Genomic DNA, 14029 nt, shown 5'->3' with positions numbered 1-14029 from the left:
CCGTCTAAGTGCGTGTCGTAGCATGAGGAAAAATCATGGCCTATTGTCAGAATTTCTTGTGAAATTCATGAAATGCATCCTGTCCCAAATTTGAGAAATATTTTAGTCCTTTAAAATTTTTCTATCCTTGATTCTTGACACTTTATCCCCAACATTCTTTCAAAAGTGACTCCAATTTTTTTGTAGGTTTAACATTGTAAGAGTAATCCTCTGTAGGATGAGGTTGATTTGTACACAGGCAGGAAAGTCAGTGCCTAGCACATAATAGGGGCTCGAAAACCATTTGTCGTATGAATTAAAAGAACGACTGTGGCCATACTTCATTCCTCTGAAGACATAAAGCCCCGTCTTGCCTCTAAGTATACATTGTAATACATCATCTCCAAAATGGCATCCTTTATTTCAAACCTCTGCCATTAGTAATCTTAAACTCAAATGCATTTTCATAGCACAGTTTTTAGTTTAAGCCTTCTATAATTACATTTCCCATTTTATTCTGATGTTCAATGTGCTTTTTAAAGGTTTCTTCTGCCCATGTTGCATTTAGATTCCTCTTTTTGTCCCCAAACAATACCAAACTATTTGGGAACTTAGTTCACTCAGAAAGAAATGTGGAATTGAATGATACAATGTTGCTTCCTTGATGTGGTGAAGAGAGAGGTGTGACTGGTTTGTGTTATCTGATGCCTTGGCGAGTCAGCAGACTCACAGTGTCATCCCGAAGATGAAGCCAGAATGATAGAATGTCACCAAGGCTAGTAAAGTATTAGCAAAGATCAATGTCTACTTCATGAGCTGAGCAGAGCTTCAGGCATGAGAGCTTTACTATGCCACAGGAAATTCTATTTCCTTCCAGGACCCTTTCACAGTAATTCATATAAACTCAACCGAAATGGAATTCATTACTACTATAACTTGGGTCTGAGAGAAAGGTCCATCCAGATTCCATTTGGTTAAATCAGGTTATAAAGATGCTACGAGGGCTTCACCTGTTTGTCTCTGCTCAACTTTATTCTGCATGGAGGTTTGTGGCACACAGTAGGCAAGGTGACCACCAGATCAAACCTTCGGACTCTAATCCTTTAGCAACTCAGGGCGATTTCCTCCCAAAGTTCGTATAGCTATCCACAGAGATGACTTATTGGTCTCATTTTGCATATTTCACTCCTAAAGCCATGGGAAGCCAGGAAGCTGCAATGGAAGACTTCTCCAGGACATCATGGAATGGGGATGAGTGGTTCCCTCAAGGATGTGATGCTGGTGGATAAAAACAATATGCTCACAATACCCAATTGTAATATCTCCAGAACGGAGCTAAGATCTATCTCATAGTGTTGTTAGTAGGATTGAATGATAGAATGTAGACTTCTTGGCATTTGATTGGCATTCAACAAATGATAACCGTTATTATTACTTGAGCTGTGTTAACTGTGCAAGCTTCCTTCATCACTGAATTTTGATCTTTATCTTTATAATCCCATATTACAATTATGTTATCTAAGCTTACTCCCCATTGTCAGGGAAGAAATGGTGGGGACAAGTAATAATTTTCAGCTTCAAAATATCAAATATTATAATTGTCTATTATTTTATGAACTTAAAAATTTTATGTGCATTATCATTTGGAATCTAATCATTAACCTTGGGTGCTAAGCATGATTATCGTCACCACTTTCCAAAGAGAGAAATTTTGATATAGAGAAATTAAAAGTCTTGGCCAATATCACACAGTTGGTATGTAGCAATCTCAAGACTCAAGACGAGTTCTTCTGACTTGAAATCTTAAAATCTTGTGTTCTTTCTAGTGTATCATTTAATTATCAATTTACTTGTAGAAAGTATTAAATTTTTTTGTAGAATCAGGGACATTTTGCAAACACTTTTTTCCCCAAAATCAGACAATTTATAGGAAACATTTTACAGAGTATGAGGAATTTGTCATTATTAAGAATTTTGATTTTTTAAAAAAAAATTATTTATTTAGTTTGAGAGAGAGAGAAAGAGAAAGAGAAAGAGAGAGAGAGAGAGAGAGAGAGGAGGACAGAGAGAGAGAGAGGGAGAAAGAGAATCACAAGCAGGCTCTATGCTGTCAGAGTGGAGCCCAATGCTATGCTCGATCCCACAAACTGTGAGATCATGACCTGAGCCAAAACTGAGGCGGAAGTTTAACCAACTGAGCCACGCAGGCACCCTACGAATTTTGATTTTGACAACCTGAGTGTTTTAAACTAACATTAGGAAAATGGCCATGCTAGTAAGTAGGTAGGAAGGTAAAGAAGATAAAATTCACTTTTCCCTCAGTTTTGCTGATCTGCAGAAGAGATAGTGATTGAAGATCAAACCTCCCAATATTTAGGTCTCTTGCAAGAATTATATTTTACAACTATTAAGTTTGTGAGGCTATGAGCATCATGCGACTGGATGTGTTTATAAAGAGGTCAGAAAACAACTTATTTATGATTTGGCATGGATGTATTTTTGTTGTTTAGGAAGAGTAACAGTATCAGTAGTTTCCAAACTGGGCCTGGACCCTTCTCTGGAGTCAGGGCATCGGGTCACTGAAACCTAATCTGTGAATTACTTTTAAGGATTCCTTAAATTCTAAGTTTATGGTTCTCTCTTTATATATTTATGATTAATCCATTTTTGAGGACAAATAATATTGTTAATAAAGCACATACTCAATGATTTTCAAACCACCATGTTTTTTGACATAGTGAGTAAGCACAGAGAGAATCTAGAGCTGATTTTTCTCATCAAATGAATATAATAATGCATATTTTAATAACCTGATGTTTAGGGGGAAATGCTTTACTCTTTCAGTTACTGTTCACTATATAATGGTCACACCTTACTTCAAGACTTGGTGCTTTATTTAATTTTCATATGCCCTGGTATGAGGGTTTTAGGACACTATGAAGCACTCATACTTTGCTCCAGGACTTCTTAAATTACCTGCCTGTAAATCTCAATGTGTAACTGCATTCAGTTCCCATGGCAACATGCTTGATGTCAGTATATGTTTCAGCATATTCAGGTCACTTGAAAACCAAAAGATGTGTCTAACTGCAATAATAAAAGCAAATGCAAAGTGGATATTGGAGTGTTTTATTTATTTATTGTTAGTGTATAGAACATAAGAGGAAAAAAATCTGTGGACAGCAGGCTTTAAGATGTCTGCAGAGATCTGGGCTCAGGTTTATGAGCTTGGAACGGAACGGTAGACTTTTGATCTCTGAGATAAGTAATAGGTGACTTGTACTTCCAGAATGAGAAAAACTCTAGTTGTCTATGACATATTGAGTTTATTAGACTCTGTGATGAGTTATGTTCAATAAACCAAAGGCAGAAGCATGAAGAACAGGCTGGACTCTGCTAGTGGAGGCTTTGGAGACCATAGGAGGCAAGGTCTCTATTTCCACTCTGAAACTTGATAATGGAACATTACATAATGAACGTCTTATGAGACACCAAATCGGTGTGGGTGGGCAGGGGGCACATCTACAGTTGCAGTCATTGCAGACATTGAGAGGAAAGTGACATCTAGAATACCCCTTTACACACATGGACTCTTTTTATCCTTCCAGTAGTATCCCTACTTAAAAAAAATCGAGATAACTTTACAGTGACATGCAAATATGTTAAATGTAGTTCAGTGATTTTTGACAAATGCATCTGTTTATGAACACATCATCTCAAACAAAATATAGAACATTTCCATTGTTCCATAAAATTCCCTCGTGACCCTTTCCAGTAAGTTTCCTTCTTCTAGAGGCATAGATTAGTTTTGCCTCTTCTAGAACTTCATGCAAATGAAATCATACCAAGTTTATTCTTTAGATACAGCTTCTTTATCTCAGCAAAAAAATTTTGAGATTAATCCATGTTCTTCTGTGTGTAAGTAGGTTGTCCTACTTGACTGCTGAATAGTACTTCATTTTCTGGATACACCAAAATTTGATTATTTGTTCTTTGGGTTATTTCCAATTTGGGACTAACATTAATCAAGTTGCTGAGGAGCATTTATGTGCCAACGCCTGTGTGGCAATGTGACTTTGTTTTTCTTTCGTCCAAGTGACGTTGCCAGGCTATCGCAATCTTATACCATAAATGTATATGTTTGACTTCATAAGACACTGCCAAAATAATTTTTGGAAGTTTTCCAAAATGACTGTACCATTTCAGACTTTCAACAGTAACCTTTAAGAGTTCTGAACGCTTCAGATCCTCATCAGTAAGAGATGTGTCATTCTTTTTCAATTCAGCCACAGGAGTGATGTCCAGTGATGTCTTTGTGGTTTTCATTTGCATTTTCCTGATGACTGATAATGTTGAGCACTTTTTTGTGTGTGTCCTTATTGGTCATTTGTATATTTTCCTTTATTTTCTAGCTGTTCAAGTCTTTCCTCAATTTTTATTGGCTTGTTTGCCATTTTTTATAACATCATAGGAGTTCTTTATGTATTCGACAGAGCCCTTCTTCAGATACCTGTGCTGTAAATATTTTCTTCCAGTCTGTGCTTCATCTATTCATTTTTCTTGACAGGGTTTTTTGATGAGCAGATATTTTAGTTTTAAGGAAATCCAATTTATTGATTTTTAAGTTTTGTTGCTGATTTCTGTGTCCGACTTAAGAAATATTTGCTGTCTTTCAACTGGTGAAGATATTCTCTCATGTTGTCTTCTAGAATAGCACTTTCCAATAGAATTTCTATTTGTCCTATCCAATATTGTAGCCTTTAGCTATCTATATTGGTGGTGCAGCATTTGCAATATAACTAGTGTGAATGGGAAATCAAATTTTAACGTAAATTTTAATCAATTTAAATTAAATTTTGCATGGCCATACATGGTTAGTAGCTATCGTATTGGACAACATAGTTCTAAAAGCTTTATAGATTAAAATTTTCCATTTGTAGCTATACTCCATCTCAAGTTATTGCATTATTAATTTTATTATATGAAATAGTGGTAGAAATTCACTTCTCTTTTTATTTGTTTATCCAATTGTTCCAGTACCATTGAATTGTGCTATCAAAACCAATTAGCTGTCTATGTATTAGTCTATTTCTTGACACCCTAGTCTGTTCCATTGATATATTTGTCTGTCTTTATAGTCAAATACAACATTGACTTGATTACCGTAAGTTTACATCTCTGTCTTAGAATCGAACAGTATAATTCCACTGAATTATTTTTTAAGGTTGTTTTTGATTTTCCAGTCCTTTGCAATTTTATATAAATTTAAGAATCATTTCCTCAGTTTCTATTAAAAAAAAAGGTCTTTTTGGAATTTTGATTGGGAAGTTTTCATCCATAGAAATGGATTTATTTATTTATGCTTAAATGTTTATTTATTTACTTTTGAGAGAGAAAAAGACAGTGTGTACACAAGCAGGGGACGGCAGAGAGGGAGACAGAGAATTCAAACCAAGGCTGTCATCACAGAGCCCGATGTGGGGCTGGATTCCACAAACCATGAGATCATGACCTGAGCCTAAATCAACAGTCGGACACTCAACCAACTGAGCCACTCAGGTGCCCCTTAGATACTGATTTAAAAAAAAAAAGTAGGAGTGCTAAGCATCTGACTCTTGATTTCCACTCAGGTCATGATCTCGTCATCATGGGATTGAGCCCCATGTCAATCCACAGGTTGAATGTAGAGCCAGCTTAAGATCCTCTCTCTCTCTCTCTCTCTCTCTCTCTCTCTCTCTCCCTCTGCCCCTCCCCCACTCACATGTGCACTCTCTCTCAAAAAAAATTAAAAAATATTTTAAATGTTTATTTTTGAGAGAAAGAGAGACAGCATGTGAGTGGAGGGAGGGGGCAGAGAGAGAGAGGGAGACACAGAATCCGAAGCAGGCTCCAAGCTTGAGCTGTCATCACAGAGCCAGATGCAGGGCTCTAACTTGTGAACCCTGAGATCATGACCTGAGAGTCAGGGTCAGACGCTTAACCGATGGAGCCACCCAGACACCCCTCTCAAATTTTTTTTTTAATTTAAAAAATTGCAAGAACTCCCTTTTTATAGCAACCATTTAAATTGCTCAGTTCATCATTCTGTAATCAAGGGAGTATTAAGTATATATATATATATATATATATATACACACACACACACATATATGTAAATATATCAAAATTCCAGTTATTATTATTCTTATGATATCTGTAATTTTGCCTCGCGTCCGTCTCCATTCCTTACAGCGGCATAATTTCATATCCTATTACACAGAAACCATTTAGGCTGGACTCGTGGTATTTTAATTTCTCCTATACCTTCATGCCACCATACACGACTACGTTTACTTTTTTATAAACATTTATTTTTATGTTTTTTTATTTACTTTTTGAGAGAGAGAGAGCATGTAAGTGGGAGAGGCACAGAGAGAGAGGGGGGCAGAGGATCTGAAGCTGGCTCTGCACTGACAGGCTGACTGCAGCGAGTCTCATGTGGGGCTTGCACTCACGGACATGAGATCAGGACCTGAGCTGAAGTCGGTTGCTTACTCAGGTGCCCCTATAGCTACCGTTATTTTGACCATTTCTCTCCTGAATTGATGAAGATATTGTCTATCCTGTCTTCTTACTAACTTCTACCGAACACACACACACACACACACACACACACACACAAACACACACGATTTAATCAACATTTAAAAACTTTTCTTTTCAAAATACACTATTAAGAAAATAAAGAAGCAAATCTTTGCAAAGCATATATAGAACACACACATACATAGAACATGCAAAGAACACTTAGCTGCTCAATAATAAGACTAATATCTATTCCACTCCTATGTATTTACCCAAGAGAAATTCATATACTCATTCAAAGACTTGTACGTGACTCTTTAGAACAGCTTTATTTGTAATAGACAGAAAGTGGAAACAACCCCAATGTCCATCGATATGTAAATGGGTAGACACATTATATATCGTATATTCATACATTTCCCACTAGTGATTTCATGACCTAAAACTTAAAAAAAAATACCCCAACAATACAGATTTAAATGACGTGGTCAAAAACTACCCAAAGGTGACAGCTTAAGTATGGGATATTTCTCTTGCAGCTGACCTGATGTGTTCCTGCAACCTGCAAACTCTTATGCTCTGAGATCCTGCTTTTGGCGTCTCTCTTTGGCAATGTCCCCACTTCTTGATCTCATAATAAATATTATTGCTTTAAAATTTTTTTTAACATTGACTTATTCTTGAGAGATAGAGAGAGACAAGCACAAGTGGGCAGAAAGAGAGGGAGACACAGAATCTGAAGCAGGCTCCAGGCTCAGGGCTGTCAACATAGCCCAACACGGGGCTCAAACTCATGGACCATAAGATCATGATCTGGGCCGAAATCGGCTGCTTAACCGACTGAGCCCCTCAGGCGCCCTTATTATTGCTTGCTTTGGACCACTGCTTTAGAGCCCACTTATTAAATTGAGTAACTGACAAAAACTATATCCTATTTGTCTTTGCTTCCATTTCTCGAACTACAAGAATAAACAGATAAATGCATGAACACTTCTAGAAAAGATACCCCAAATGTTTTAAAGGTGAGTGTGTGACTGTGTGTAACTGAGCTGCCCCTTCTGGCCTGCTTAGATACAGTAGGTTTGGCTCAAATTTTGCAGGAAAGACACAGCTTGAACTTTAAACAAAGTATTTTCTAGAGTATAAGAGATTATTTCCTTGAAACAGGACAACATCTTATGAAGGTCAGAGTAATAAAGAATTCTGAAACACAAGAGTGGCTTTGCATAAAATCCAAGATGATGAATGTCATTAAAAAGCCAACTTGTTCTTCAAGGCTGGCCCTGTGGGCTGTGTCTTATCAACATACCCTATGGAATCAAGGTATCTGGTTCTTTTTCAGTGGTACAGTGGCTAACTGCTATCGTTTGGCTCAGTAATTTGATTTTTAACCTATTGAGACACTTATTGTTCTGAGAGTCTGATGAAAATTAGAGAGCCTCTTTTTAGCCAAAGATTTTTCTAGGTATGCCCACAATTCTGTATGCAATATCAGGGACTTTGTTTTTCTACAAACCATCATGGTAAGAGCTCTGTACCGAATATTAACAGGATAATACCTCATTAGGATAATCAGGAACATGTAGGAGAATTTATTAGCAAAGTGTATTATATTGGAATGACCAAGGAAACAAACTACCCAACCTTGGTGCCTCATAAGAAGAATTTATTCTCATAGTTTTCAAGGTCAGAAATCCAAATCAGTATCTCCGGACTGAAATCAGGGTTTTTGGCAGGCCTACTTTCTCTCCGTAGGCTCTGAGGAAGAATCGGTTGTCTTCTCCGAGATGGCCGCTGCCATTCCTTGGCTTATGGGTGTATCGCTGCAGTCTCTGCCTCAGTGGTCACGTTGCTTCCTCTTCTTCTGTCTGTTGTAAGGACACGTGTGACAATATTCAGGCCCACCTGGATAATCCAGGACCATCCTTCCATCTCAAGATCCTTCACTCAATCACATTTGCAGGCACTTTTTCCTTACAAGATAACATTTACTGGTTTCAGGGATGTCTTTGGGTAGCCATTATTCAGGCTACTACACAAAGGAACTACAGTAAAACCTTGGTTTGTGAGGATAATTCGTTTCAGAAACATGCTTCACACTCCCTTGTGTATCAAAATGAATTTCCGCACAAGAAAGAATGGAAACTCAGATGATTTGTTCTATAACCCAAAGGTATTTATATAGAAATGATTACAGTACTGTATTATAAGGGGCACCTGGGTGGCTCCATCGGTAAAGTGTCTGACTTCGGCTCAGGTCATGACCTCACAGTTCACGAGTCCGAGCCCCACGTCTAGCTCTCTGCTGTCAGCACAGAGCCTGGAGCCTGCTTTGGATTCTGTGTCTCTCTCTCTCTCTCTGCCCCTTCTCAATTTGTGCTCTGTCTCTCAAAAATAAATAAACATTAAAGAATAGTGTAATACAACACAAAATAATAAAGACAATCCAAAATAAAAAAATAAACAAGTTAACCTGCACTTACCTTTGAAAACCTTCGTGGCTGGTGTGAGGGAGACAAGAGACAGGAGGCTTATTGTGTAGGATGACTTTCACTATCACTAAGGGAATCACTGCTATCTATAGGCTCAATGGAATCTTTTTCTGCATGAAGGTCATTGTACGCACTCGCACAGATGTTGACTACAGTACAGTATTAATAAACTCTTGTCATCTACTGTATTTAATGTAACTGGCAATAAGGCAGCAGAGGAAAGGGTCTCTATCTGCAGGCAGCCTGACCTAGAATGAAGCAAAGCATTCCTGAGCTTACTCTTGTATGGAAAAGCAGAGGACTGTCCATGGTGTTATGAAGTGACAAAAAATACACTAGTGTCAGTTGTGGGCACCTTCCAGTGCTCTGAAACATCACTGATTTCTACCAAACACTACAGCCTGAGACCAAGCATCTGAGCATGGGAGACGATCATCCAAAATCCAGCAGAGAGAGAGAGAGAGAGAGAGAGAGAGAGAGAGAGAAGAGAAGTATTGGCTTAGTTGTGATCATGCGACATTCGGCGTAACATACTACTTATATTGCGAGACATCGCTTGTTCAAGATTTATTAGAAACGTTTGCTTGTCTTGAGGAACACTCGAAGGACAAGTTACAATTCAAGGTTTTACTGTATTTACAAAGCAGGCAAGGTCTGGTAAGAGAACCACACGGGGTAGTCTAGAAACCACTGGTCAGGATTAGAGCCTCTGCTTCAACCTTTAGGCCTGAAGGGGCAAGAAGAGGTGTGGTTACTGGGACCTGGGAGGACAGAGTCATGGAGACCAGACTCCTTGAGAGAAACAGAGTGCTCCCTCTATCCCCCCCCCCACCACCCTTTAAGGAGCACCACTGGCTTGAGGCAAATTTTAAAGGGAGGAGTCAGGGGAATTACATCCTGATGCCACCCTTCTTCTCTCCAATCTGGTTTCGCATCAGCTAAAGCCACCTGGAAGCCATTAGGCACATGTACCCATTGACTGAGCCTACAGAAGTTAAACTCTCACAGGAGACAACAAGATAGAGAAGTGTGGAGTGTGGATCTAGAGGGGCAAATGGAAGATACTCAGCATTCACTAATTGGCTCATAGGGGAGCATCATCCATGAAAAATATTCAGGCAATTTCTTGCCTTGCAGAAGTGTGTGTCATCTTTGAGCATCATAACACTTAAGGAACCATTTCTTTCTCTAGGTAGCTCTTGAAAGTACCTGCCACTGCTGTTAAGACAACTGAGACTTCCGTGAGAGCAGGGATTTTGCCCATTTTGTTTACCGATGTATCCCCAGACTTAGAATATGGTATTTGTCTATAAATCCATATATTATCTATTTGTTGAATAAATGGAACAGAAATATAGCGTACAAATACCTAATGGTCACCCTCCATATTCCTTCACACTCCCTATCAGGTGTTTGTTTCTCCTCCTGCCTGCCTTGGCCCAAAACAGCTGCTGTTGCTCCATGAGACTTTGCTGCTCTCCCCTCCAAGGAGATAGTGCTTTGGTCATGACACAATTCCACTCTACACTCATATTCCTATTGTGGGTCTGGTTCTTTTAGCTCCAGTGAGGACTACTGCCTAATTCAGGTAGATTCAGGTGCTTTTAGAATTTATTAAATTTATATTTTAATAAATACATATTATTTATTAAATACATGACAGATTATGCAGGGCACCTGTCTCCTGTCAGTTGAGATGCTCCTGAAGGCAGCTGTGGGGCTGAGAGAAAGGTCAATGCCACAGGATCTCTGATGCTGCCAAGTCTCTTTGGGTATCTAGGAGGACTAGAGGTCCATATCACCCACTTTGGTCCATATCACCTCCATATCACCCACTTTGGTTTCCAAAGGGCTGCAGACTCTAGAGGTGGAAGATGGGGAACTCTTTGTGGTAATTTTCACTGCCATCACCATCAAGATAAAGATCTTCAGAATATTAAAGACTTTGTGATAAATCCTCTTTCTAAAAGTCTGGTCTTCTCCACATTTATCCTATCCTTCAGTTGTAATATACTTCTCAAAATAAGGCCAGTTTTTTAATGTCTTTTAGCTTTTTTGTATTAGTGTTGCCTACCTCTTCTGCCTCAAATGGGGCATCTATCAATTTAATGGGGATGGCGATTTAATATCCAAGACATTGGGGCAATCCTATCTTCTTTCTTGACTTAATTACCCAATAAATTTCCATTTTTGTATATTAGAAAGTAGTTTGTTGCAACAGGCACACACATCCCCAATGACACACATCTGAGTTTCACCTAACTGAAATTTACCCCATTTTTTAAAAATGTTTTTGAAGTTTTTATTTATTTTTGAGAGACAGAGAGAGACAGAGCACAAGTGGGGGAGGGGCAGAGAGAGAGGGAGACACAAAATCTGAAACAGGCTCCAGGCTCTGAGCTGAAAGCACAAAGCCCGACGCAGGGCTTGAACTCACATACCGAGAGATCATGACCTGAGCTGAAGTCAGCTGCTTAACCGGCTGAGCCACCCAGGCTCCTCCCATTTTTTAATTTTTAGAGAGAGAGCGGGAGAGACAGAGTGAGTAAGGGAGGGGAAAAAAGGGGAGGGGAGACAGAGAGAGAGAGAGAGAGAGAGAGAGAGGAGAGAGAGAAAACCTTAAGCATGCTCCACACTCAGTGTGGGGCCTGACATGGGGCTTTATCTCATGACCCTGGGATCATGACCTGAACCAAAATCAAGAATCAGACACTCAATTGGCTGAGCCACCCAGGCGCCCAAGACTTACCCCATCCTTTAACATAATCCATCTTTCTGAGGTTTATCACTTTTCTTAAATTTTAATATCATCTAGTAACCCTGCCCTTACTCCTGACCCTCGCCTAAATCCCAATCTCAACTTGTTCCTGAGTGACTAAATGATTTAAGGCAGAAATGAGTAAATGGATCACCAGTCCAAAAATTCGACATGGAATGTGACCATCATTCCCAAAGGGGCTGCTTAACTAGGTTCATAGATACAGATTTTGGTAACAGGTTTTTGAAGGACAGAAGGATGGACTTAGTATTCAATGCAGTGATTCCAGTTTTAAAAGAATGTTTTTCTCCAAAAAGGCCAAAGGAGGGTCAGAGCAGCAATATATTCCTTAAACAGAAAAGTAGTCTTGTAGACAAATCCAGGATGATAAATGCCACTCAGAGGTTAACTTAATTACTCTTCCAGCCTGACCTTGACATCTTTTCCTGCCCGGTATTGCCCTTGATTCAAGACGACTTGTTTTTCCCATTCGGTGTTTGGCATACTAAGTACACGTGTAAATTGCTAGCTAGAAACTAAACCCCATTATTCGAGGCCTTTTTGAATTTAGTAATTATTTTCGAAAATCTGAGCAGAGTCATTTTCTCCCCAAGAAAATGCACATAAATACATATACACACAATTTTGCTTACCATTTCATGGATTTTAGGGATCCAAGGACCCCATATTTAGAAGCCATGAATTAGAGATATTACCCACTTAGGTAACTGGCCACAGAAAGGGAGTCTATTAATGGAACATTCTCCAGGCCAGTTCTTCTTGTTCTGAAAATGTCGGTTTTGGGCTTGCTTTCATTTCCTGAGTGTTCTTGAATCTCTTATATCTTGTGATCGCCTGGACACCATGTCTTCTAGGTAATTTACAGCAGAAACATCACGAACTATTTACACCGCACTTACTTGAGGCTTCCTCACTAGGTTTAGCTCTGCAAAGGGACATTAGATTTGCTTTCCAGAAACAGATGTTGCATGGGTGAGATAATTAAATCAGTAGGTGGCCAGATTCTTGCAGCTGCTAAGCACTCTTATCCATGTGGACTTGTAGGCTGCTTTCTGTCCTCAAATACGGATATACACGCCTCGCCATCAGTATGAGGTGCCCATACCTGAACAGAAATACTTTAGATTCATTTATGCTGTGTCATGCACTCTACTAGAATAGATAAAGTAGAGATTCCACTTATGTTATTGATCATACAGTGAATTTCCCCAAAACGCACCGGAAATTTATGACAGTTAAGATTAAGACCTAGCTTCCCGGCATCTCAGAGTCATCACCTGCTTCACTAGTGTTCCTAGCTGCGATCTGGGCCTCTGGCTCTTTACCACCCAGCTCAGCCCAGTTCCAGAGAGTACCACAGTTCCTCACCATTATGCGATCTGAGAGAAGGCATTTCAGCAATGGAGCCATCTCACCCCACCTAATGCAAACTACAGGGCTGGCTCCTTTACCTCCACTGCTTGATCAAACAAGTTTCAAATTCCTTCACTTTTCTTGCACAATTACAGTATTTACCCTTTCTTTGGACCTCAGGACCAGAGCTACACTCCCCAACTGGTGCTTCAGAGGGTGCCTCATCGCTGCTGGTCTCTGCCGCTCCAGGTCTAATTTCATTTCCCCATCTTTTCTCCTGGGCAACCATTCTATTTAGTACACATCGACTTTTTTTGTTTGTATATGTTTTATAAAATGTGCCTTGTTTTGTGCATGTGTTTTTAATGTATCTAAGTAGTATTAGGTTATTGTGCTAAGTTACAGTAATTTAGTATCAATGACAGACAACCCCCAGAGTTTTAGTGACCAAACTCAATAAAATTTCTTGATCACACAATGGTGTAATGGAGATGTTTCTGGTTGGGTGTTTCTGCAAGTAATGATTCAGGAATGCAGGCTCCTTCTTACTTGTAGCTCCACCATCTAACCCAGGCTCCCAATGTCATGTGGAGGGCTGTTGCGTTCGAAACAGCTGGAAAGGAAAAGGAGCATGAAATATCACCAAGCGTAGGTATATCGTCTATGATCCACTCTCTTTCCTCAGAGTCTCAGGCACAAGGGATCATAAAGGATTTCGCCGTTGCCACTAACTCTTCATTCACTGTAGATACTGGGCCCAAGCTCTACAGGATGAAGACTGATTTTGAAGTGCAAGACTTTTCCAGAAAACATCCAGTAGTTGAACAAACTTCCACTCATGACTTGTCTTTAAACGTTAGTT

At 39.3% G+C, this 14029-nt stretch overlaps 1 long non-coding RNA gene across 6 annotated transcripts in view; it reads right to left on the bottom strand.

Annotated features, from left to right (window-relative positions):
• Positions 1–11711: 11711 nt before the first annotated feature.
• The window catches only part of LOC125156712 (uncharacterized), a 506607-nt gene continuing 504289 nt past the window's right edge, over positions 11712–14029 (bottom strand). For all 6 annotated transcript variants that reach the window (XR_007148738.1, XR_007148739.1, XR_007148734.1 and 3 more), the window contains one exon: positions 11712–12919. This is a non-coding gene — a long non-coding RNA (uncharacterized LOC125156712). The remainder of the gene's footprint in view (positions 12920–14029) is intronic.

The sequence above is a fragment of the Prionailurus viverrinus genome, chromosome F2, assembly GCF_022837055.1.
Source record: "Prionailurus viverrinus isolate Anna chromosome F2, UM_Priviv_1.0, whole genome shotgun sequence".
Classification (NCBI taxonomy): domain Eukaryota; kingdom Metazoa; phylum Chordata; class Mammalia; order Carnivora; family Felidae; genus Prionailurus; species Prionailurus viverrinus.
Note: the sequence above shows the minus strand (reverse complement) of the source record. Positions and strands in the feature narration are given on the sequence as shown.